Raw genomic sequence first — 10,262 nt, forward strand, 5'->3', positions numbered from 1 at the left:
CTTCCGGTAGAGATAGTCCTGGTACTTCTTCTCGACAGTGGCGATGATCTCGTCCCAGAAGATCTTCTCCGCGGGAGGCGCCCTCACATTGGGACAGATAACCCTGGAAAGGTTAGAGTCCTCCACAGATTGGTGCAGCAGGATGAGCTTGGCCTTCCGGCAATTCTCCGTCGTAACCAGGCCCCCGACGTCGAGGTCCGCCCGGTCATAAGTGGCGAAGGCCTGGGCTCTCCGAAGAAAGACCTGAGTAGGCGCGGTCCGCTCATAAGGGGGAATCCTAACCCACTCTGTGAGGAGCTCCAGATGTTCCACCGCTCGGAACCCGTAAGAGAAGAAAAAACGATGGCGATACTCCTTCACATGAGTTTTCCTATTATAAGGGACCACCCCATCATTGGCAGGGTCGGCTCGGAATCCATAAAAACCGTCTTTAAGTTTGTCCCCCTTCTTGGGGACGGAAACAAGTTCATAAAAATACAATATCTCCGCCGGGCTGGGAGAGCCCCATCCCCGGGCGAAGTAAAAAATAAATAAGCCTAAGAGCAGGCGATATGCTTGAGGAATAAGTTGGTATGGCGCAAGGCCGACAAAAACTAAAAAATTAACAAAGTAGTCCTGGAGAGGAAGCATGGCCCCGGCCATCAAGTGCGTCTGGCTCCAAGCCCCGAAGTCGTCGTAGTTGTGGTTTGGCGTCTCCACATCACGAGTTGGCCGGTGGTACGTCCCGGATGTGGAAGGCTTGATTCCAGCTACCTCCACGATGTTCTCCAACTGATGGGGGCAAGTTAGAGTAGAGTGAAGCTCTGCCGCCTCCCATCCGGTGGCCCGAGACTTATACCCCTCCTGGGCAACGGGACCCAGCGAGACATCTTCGAGGGTCGCCAGACGCTTACCACTCTTCTTGGATGACTTTGAACCAGAAGCAGACATGTTTCAATTCTGTAAAAAGAATTAAGATTCCAGCAGTTAGGCCCCATACCAAACCCTAAACCAAGAAAAAGGGAATGGGGGTCCCCTAACCGCTGGAAAGAGGCCCCCTCCGGACATCTGTCAAACAGGAAACCCTAGAAGGATTCCCTGGACAAGAGTCGGGTGCAATAAATTCACAGAAGACGACATCGCGCACCAAAGAAAAAGAAAGGGCAGAAAGTCGAAAGAGAGCGATCTCTCCTATGCCCTAAACAACCAGTATACGAAGAACGTACGGTCTTTTGACAAAAAATAGTAACAAATACGTGACAAGAGTAATCCTATCACAAGAAATGGTAAATTTAGACCTGTTACGTGAACAATCTAAAAGTTTGCATTCCCAGAAACTTCAAATACAAAACCCAGAAAAAACGAGCAGATAAGTAAAAGCATGCCATGTACATTAACAGTAAAGCAAGGGGTGCAAGAAACTTACAGTGAAGTGTTGAGACTGGGGGTTCTGCTGTAGATCAAACAAAGATAAGAAGGATTGACAGTAGTGAACGAAGATGGACTGGGAAAATTGCAAAGTGTTCAACAGTGTTTTCTTGGTCTGAGAATTTTTTCTCTCTGGGAAACTTGAGCAAAGTTGGCAAGAAATGGGAAGTAACCGAAATGAAGGAAAGGTGGTGGCTTTTATAGGCAAAACTGCATGAGGAACAGGCACTATCACCTACCAATCGAACGGTTGGGGAAACGCACGATTCGAATTCTCAAAGATCAACGGATCAGATTGATTTGTAATTAAGGCGGTGGAAACGTTTGAGTGTCCGTCTGACACCATTAATTCGCCGTATCAATCAATGGGCGTGAAACGAATCGACCTCTGCAAAAAGTGAATCGCTGCATTAAAGGCCATCATTAAATGCACCCTCACGCGCTCAAAGCTCGTGCCAAGAAACCGAGGAGTCAACCGGAGGTACTTGAGCAAGCCTTGTTTTATTTTTCAAATAAACAAGGCTTGGGGGGTAAATGTTGCCCCTGATTTTGCCCAATATACGTGGACCAACCAGACAAGGACACGTGGATCAAGCAACTTATAATCCAAACTATTTGCTAAGTCTTTATACAACGAAGCAGCATCCGGGACATGTCTCCCGGAGAAGGCATATGGAACCCCATACGCTCCCGGAAGCCCAAGTAACGTTAAGGCATCTTCGCGAGGTGTCAGGTTTCCCCTGAGCAATCAAGTCGCATATAATGCCGCATGGGAGGAAGCATGTTGGGACTGCTACACGCAATAAAGTCTGACGGCACAACCTCCAACCAGCAGCTACAAAGTAATGATCATTTAAGTCTATCGACGGCTACACTGTGAAGAGTCACATCAGTCAAAAGACAATAAGGACATTCCACATAAAAGCCCTACAGCACCTAGGGATTTGACCATGCATTACTCATGGTATATTCATTGGGAATGCCCAACTTTATGGACACTTACAGATACACTTGTACAATAGTTCTGGGGATCACCCCACTAAAAATACTATAAATACCCCCTCAAAGCTCATTAAATGAGATCGAGAATCTTGGGCTGCATAAGAGCAAGAAGAGTAAATACTCACCAAGAACATTCTTTGTATTTATAAGGGTGAAACACTCACCAAATACATTCTCTGTATTAAATACATCCATAAATACGATAGACTCGTGGACTAAGGCTCATTAACGCCCCAACCACGTAAAAATCCTTCTCTAATTTTCTTACAGCTCTATAATCTTATAATATTTTATTGGTTGCCGAAAACCTCGGTCAACAGATACATATTTGAAAAGAGAAATTTTAGATGATTTAAATAGAGATTATAAATTTATTTGTTGTAAATATCTACACGTTAACAACATTTATATCTAAAAATTAATAATTGATTTATTAATATTTATATTAATAAACTAATAAAAAATTAAAATAATTAAAGAATTAGAGAGAAGAAAATATGATTTATTAAATAATAGTATAATATTAATTTATAGATTTATGCTTTAATAAAATATTAAAATTGAGAGAATTAAGGAGAGAAGAGATAGTGAGATTAAATTGATTTTAGAGCGCCACATCACCGCCTCATATTTCTCCTTTATATATATATATAGACTAGTAAAAAATTACGTGTGAAGCACGTATACTAAATTTTATGTTAAGTATTTTTATTTTATTTAAAAACGATACAATTAATAATTGAAGAAAAAATATATTAGTTATTAGGTGAAATTATTATTATCTATATCTAAATAATGTAATTTATAATTTTAACAATAAAAAGTAAATACTGGATGCAATATATTAGTGTTTAAGAAAGCTTAATAATTTAACTGTAATATGTTCTTAAGATTATCCAAAACTAAACTAAAAATTTATGTTCAAATGCTAAAGAAAACACAACTTAAATGTGTGTAAAATAAAAAAAAAATTAAAAATCAATCTCTAAATTGTTGATAATTGAAGATAATATCTTTCTAAAAAGTTATAGATAAGAAAAATAAAGATACTCGTAATAATTGGATTTTAATCTTTCTTTGCTTTGAAAGAGACAGTGTAATATTTATATTGTGAACTTTATATTCTAACTGGGTTTGCATATAATTGAATTGTCTATTTTTTTGTAAATAAATTGTATATGGTAGTGTCGACAAAGTGGCAGTATTCCTGCAAATAGTTATTTATTATCATTTAAGATGATACGACATGGTGTGAATAATTAATTTAATAAAAAAAATCTACTTAAGACAAGTAGAATGACAAGTTGAATTATTTTATTTATTTAAAAATACATCGTATAAGATTATTAGCCTTCAAAATGTAGAATAGCAAAGTTCCAAAGATCCGTGACTCCATAAACCACACAAAAACCTTGACGAGGAATCCAGCCATACGTGGTGCTAACACAAACAAAACCAGAGACATAGTCAATTAACTTTCACTTCAGACAATACATACTTGACTTATTTCTTTCTCTCTTTCCCAATTAATTAATTCACTACGTTATACAATACATCATAATTATCCAATCCATTTGTTAATTAATTAATGAATGATACTAATGGTCATACTAATATTCATTAGTATTGTTTTTGTTTTGATACACATAATGTAGGGTTTTTGACAAGTCTGGGTTGGTTGCTTTTAAATAAAAAGGGATCATAATCATTAGTCATATACATCTCAATCAAAGTATACCCGATTGATTCAATGCCTTCTCAAAGTCTTCCTCACTATTATTGACCTACAATTAATTGAAGTGGCAAACACAAAATTAAACTCTAAACACACATATTGTTAGTTTTATTTAAAGTTTGATTTTTTTTTTTAGATTTTTTCTATTTATATTGCTTAAGCAATAGTGCTTATGTATCTGAATCTTTGTTAAACTTAGGCCTATTAAAAAAGTTTTAGAAAAAAAAAAGTTATTAAAAAACATAAGAAAAAATTATATTGTCCAAATAATTTTTAGATGCTATATAGTTTGATCGTGACACAACAAATAATCATATATAATTAATTGTTTTCACGTTTGACAGTAATGCCATTCTTCTATGGCAGGTACTTGAAGTCAATTTTCTGAAGTAAGACTTTTGCCCTTTGATACCATAAAAAACTCAAGAAAGAATCTTAATCAGCATTAAAAGTTAGTTATTATGCAAATTGGAAAAAATAAACTATTGACCTATTATCCCTCTATAGCTAACTACATGAGCACTCTAATTAATCAAATAAACCTTGACTACTTTACAAATATCACTACATGAGCACTCTAGTTAATAAAAATTTTGTACTACTCAATTGAAAACGACGTTGTGTTTGATTGTGATGATAAGTTGAGGGAAAGAGTTACGTCGGGCTTTAATGATTATAATGAACGTAATGAACTCATTATTAGAACTACGTGTTAATTAATCAAGGAGAGCTTAATTCTCTTTGTGTGAATATAAGTGGGGATGATTATTTGTTTATATAATCTATTTAGGATTGTGGTAAAGGAAATATCGTTGTGATCAGATCTTAAAATTGATTTTTTGCTCTTGAATTATGTGAGAGTTCTAGATGAAATAGTACAAAGAATATGTTCGTGTTACTGATAATAATAAGAATTATATGGATTCATATTATATATTGCTAGTTTGACTTTTTTTTTTTTGGCTTTCTTCGTTAAATATTCACCGTTTTAGTTGTTGCGGATGTTTTTAGCTAAGATTTCTCTCTTTTCATCTTAGTTTTTTTGGCCTTATTAGTTTGATTTCTTTAAATATCAGTTCAAATATTAATGGGATTTGTTTTATTATTATTTTATTATATAATTTTTTTTAAATGGGTTGTGATTCTCGAATATTTAATATCAGTTCAAATATTAATGGGATTTGTTTTATTATTATTTTATTATATATAAATAATATTTTATTATTTTATTAAATAAAAATAAAAAGCATATTTAATATCAGTTCAAATATCAGTTCAAATATTAATGGGATTTGTTTTATTATTATTTTATTATATATAAATAATATTTTATTATTTTATTAAATAAAAATAAAAAGCCACCCATAAATTTCTCATAAACCAAGAATTCCAGTTATATAGATACACTTTATATAAAATAGAAATAGATAGATAGATAGATAGATAGATATATATATATAGATTATGTAGAATATGTACTCGGGTATTTACATAGTTTACATGAAAAAGATGGCATTTAAAATAAAAATTTAACATATATATTTTATATTGTTATAAAATAATATAAAATAATATAAAGTAGATGAGAAGAAAGAAGAAGATGAAGAGAGAAAGAGAAAGTGTGAGAATTTCTGAGTTATTTATTCCAATGGGGTGAACCCCTATTTATACAAATACAAGAGTGAGATATTAAGAAACTAAGAAAAAGGGAAACTAAGAAAAAGATAAATGTTGATTACAATTAATGGTAATAAATAAAAGATTTGGACATCCACATAATTAATAATATTTATAACACTCCCCCTTGGATGTCCATAATAACTGCCTTATTAAAAATCTTGCTGAAAACTTGATCAAAGGAAAAAGAGTATAGTGTAAACTAACTCCCCCTCATTTAAGCATTTGTGGAGATCTTCTAATCGACGAATTTCGATCTTATCTGCCGTCTTCTCAAATGTTGATGTTGGTAATAACTTTGTGAATAAGTTTACAAGATTGACACTTGATTAAATATGTTGAACACCAATATGTATTTTCTTGAAGCGTATAAAGAAGAATTTCGTGGAATGTGTTCTAACTCTATCTCCTTCAATGTACCATCCTTTTAGTTGAGCGATGCAAGCAATATTATCCATAGAGAATTGCTTGGGTTGATACTTCTTTATTGAGTGTAATCCATATGTTTCCCGAATATGCTATGTCAATGATCTCACTCACACACATTTTCTACTTGTTTCATAAAATGCAAGTATGTTAACATGATTTATAGTTGCCTCGTTAAAAACCTTGCCAGAAAAACCCAGTGGGACAAAATCTGAGCTAAGGAAAAGAGTACAATATATATTTCATATTCATAATTATTTGCAAGTTGCCTCGTTAAAAACCTTGCCAGGAAAACCCATAGGGACAAAACCTGAACTAAGGAAAAAAGAGTGCAACATGAATATGTCTCCCCCTCATGCACATATGATCCATAATTCTTTTGGTGATAATATATCTCATAAGATTATTGTTATCACTTTTAAAATATCACCATATATAATCTTTGATCATATATTTTCTATAACTCTTCCAGAGTATGTATGGACTTTCTAAATTATAGATGAGGGGTTCGTGGAACATTAGTCTTTATCCAACTAATTGTATCATTCATGTGTGTACACAATTTTGTTCATACGAAAATTTAAAATTTCAAGTAGATATGAACATAACACATTAATGATAATATAAATTTCATTTGTGACAATGATGGTACTCCAATACCATATATATATTCCATCTTGTTTTATGATCTTAATTTCTATATCAAATGATCATATATCTATAATTCTTGATACATATGAAGTACTTCAGGACTTCAATACTAATGAACAAACTTTATACATTAATATTTCTCGAAATACAAAAGAAATAAAAGTTTGTTCTTCAATTAATCAAAAACTCTTCAAGAGTCTATCACAACGTATAATTTACGTATTTATATTGCATAGACAACCATACGTATTTTTCAAATAATCATTTACTTACATGTCTTTATTTCATACAAAGATCTTTGTCATATAGTGCGCGCGACTTTGAATTTATATCACTTAAGACATGTATTAAATTCTTCTAGAATTTTTAGATAAGGCTTATTTCAAATTCTCACTATATTAGGAGCTCCAAATAAATAACCTTTTGTTGCAACATTTATGTGACGCTTATAAATCCTCATAAAATATATTCCAGGCTATAATCAAATCATGATTATATTTTCTCAATATTTAAGCCTTACTTCAATCAATCTCATGTCTATGCAAACTTTGTACAACAATTCATTATGTACAAATACATATATGCAAATTTCTCATTAGAAATATTTATTTGCACACCCTACAGGTCTTACTTCACTTTATGTGAGTAAATTTGCCTGGATTGCGTCATAATATTTTGGCCAAAAATCAAAATGTATGTCGATGATTCTCGACAAATCTAATACCATGATCCTTGCTATCGCATGTTAGTTTATTGCATATGCAAACATTCAATATTTATTGTCGACAAAAATTTCAATAAATGATAATTTCCTCCCATATTGACATAACTTATAGAGATCTCTTTAAATTACATATTTTTCAAATATGTTTATCATTTATAGGTACCTATATAGAATCACTTCAGGGATTCAATTATGATCAAATGTGTTATGTCTAACTTCTCTTGGGAGTCTTTTCGAGTACCGTTTTCATCACGGTTATCATTTTAATACTTTATAACATTAAGGTATCTCCATGAGTACCTCTAGATTTAACAACTTCAGGGCAAATCAAATGAACATTTATTAATAATTTCTACATTGTTCATTTACGCTTCAGGCGTTTTCAACTCATTCTATCTCAACTTTGAATAATATTGATTTGCAGTTGGTATATATCATTTTGAACTATATTGTTCTTATATACTTTGTGCAAGGATCATTTTTCAAAAATTATCATCGATCCCAACTGCTTCTCTCCCCCTGATCGAGAGAAATTTTAAAAATTGTGATATCTAATAATATTAATATACCTGTAGGGATTTCAGTATATCACAATGAATCAATATTTGTTTAAACTCATATATACTATATGACATTGAACTTCAGGTTCAATAAACTTTAGTTTCAAGTTCAATCCTTATGAACTTAATTCATTTTTAAGAATGAGTCATACATGTATAATTAGAAATACATAAATTTACACATTTTGTAAATGCATGATTATATAATCTTATCACATCGCTAAGAAACTATGCAATAAAAATCTAACAATGGCTCAAGATTGTTAAGAAAATATAATTTAAATATTTTCTATGTGCAAATATATGCACATTCTTCTTTTGAGCCTTATAAATTAACAATGAGAAGAATCTTCTGGTTCTTCAACAAAATTTAGTCAAATTCTTTGACAATTTATTGCATATGATTGATCATGTCAAAATAATTCAATTCATGAACTTCAGGTTCACTATAATTTATATTTCAATGAAACTTTCACAAGGTAATGTAAAATCACTACAACATATAAGTAATCATAAAAAGTTTCATTTTTATATACACGAATAATATAATTATATTATTCTCCAAAACATATACACTCTTCAGGAGTCACTATTATGTTTATCAAACTTTATATTTCTTCAGGAATCACTATCATCAATTCAATGATGTGTATAATTTAAAAGATACATGACAACTTCATCATGTTATTGTAATGGTCAAATAGATATAACCATAATATATCATTCATTTTTCCTGGTATCTTTTTAACAAGTCGTCTAATTTATTAATAGACTATTCATCAGTCTAATTATCATGACTTGATATATTATATATTTAAATGTACAACCAGTACATATAATAAGTTATTTCTTATCACTTTTATAACTAGATAAAAGTTATACATCTAGGTACATACAAATATATTTTACTACTCCAAGTAGCAATTGTATGTAAGACTTCTTCAGGAAGCTTTTCAAATAATCATTTTGTGATTCTTTATCACTTTGATTATATTGGATCACTAACAAATGTTAGTAAGTTATATATTCACTTCTGGGAATATGCAAACTGAATTATATAGTAACTATATATATACATATCATGTACTAACAATAGTTTGAAACTATTGATTTCAAGAAATAATAAAATATGTATATATTAATTTGCTTTTGGCATTGCCAATATATGTGAAATCTATATTCTTTGAAATAGAATTTCATGTCTATTCATTCTCTTTAGGGAATGATATTTAAATATTCTAAATGTACAATAAATTTGTACAATTCACATTCTATTCAATAATCAAGTATACTTTTATCTTGATTATAAGTATGTCCGTACTACAGGTACGCGACCACTATTATTCAATTCCACACATTATATATAAATTTCATGCACTTTGATTGTGTGTGGTATCTCATCTTTTGGTTGTTTCCACCTTTTTCTGGAAATATTTGAGTAGTAAATAATGTCATTGATTATTTAAAATCACTACATTCACTTCGGGGAATGACGTTGAACAAGTAGAACATTATTATAAATTTCTTAAAAATTTATTACTTGTTCATCCATAAAAATATAAGAAATTATTCAACAATATCTTTTACGATATTTCAAAGAATATATGAATGCAATTTTTGCATAGTCTCCAAGATGTATGCAAAATTTAATCTTTAATATATGTCAGATTCAATAATTTCCAACATTGCAAGTAATAACAATGTATAATAACATGACTAATACGAGGAATCTTTAAAAGTAATTGACTTCAATTCGTATCATTCTCTGCAGGGAATGATGAACAATAAATACATGCCTCATGTATTTAAATAACATTAGTCATTCTCATTGTTATTCTTATACTTTGATGTTTCAATGCAATTTTCTTAATATTCTTTTTGGATATTCAAAACCCACTATAAAATTGCATCAATAATAATCATTTTTAATGATTCTTTAGTTGTATTCACATAAATACAATCATTTTTTTTTGACAAATATAAAACATTTACTTCAGGAAATGTTTGTCAAAATCTATATCGATATTAGATTACTTTTCATTGTCCTCAAAGAATACAAGAACATATATATAAATATGTA

This window comes from Cannabis sativa, chromosome 4 (assembly GCF_029168945.1).
Source record: "Cannabis sativa cultivar Pink pepper isolate KNU-18-1 chromosome 4, ASM2916894v1, whole genome shotgun sequence".
NCBI classification, from domain to species: domain Eukaryota; kingdom Viridiplantae; phylum Streptophyta; class Magnoliopsida; order Rosales; family Cannabaceae; genus Cannabis; species Cannabis sativa.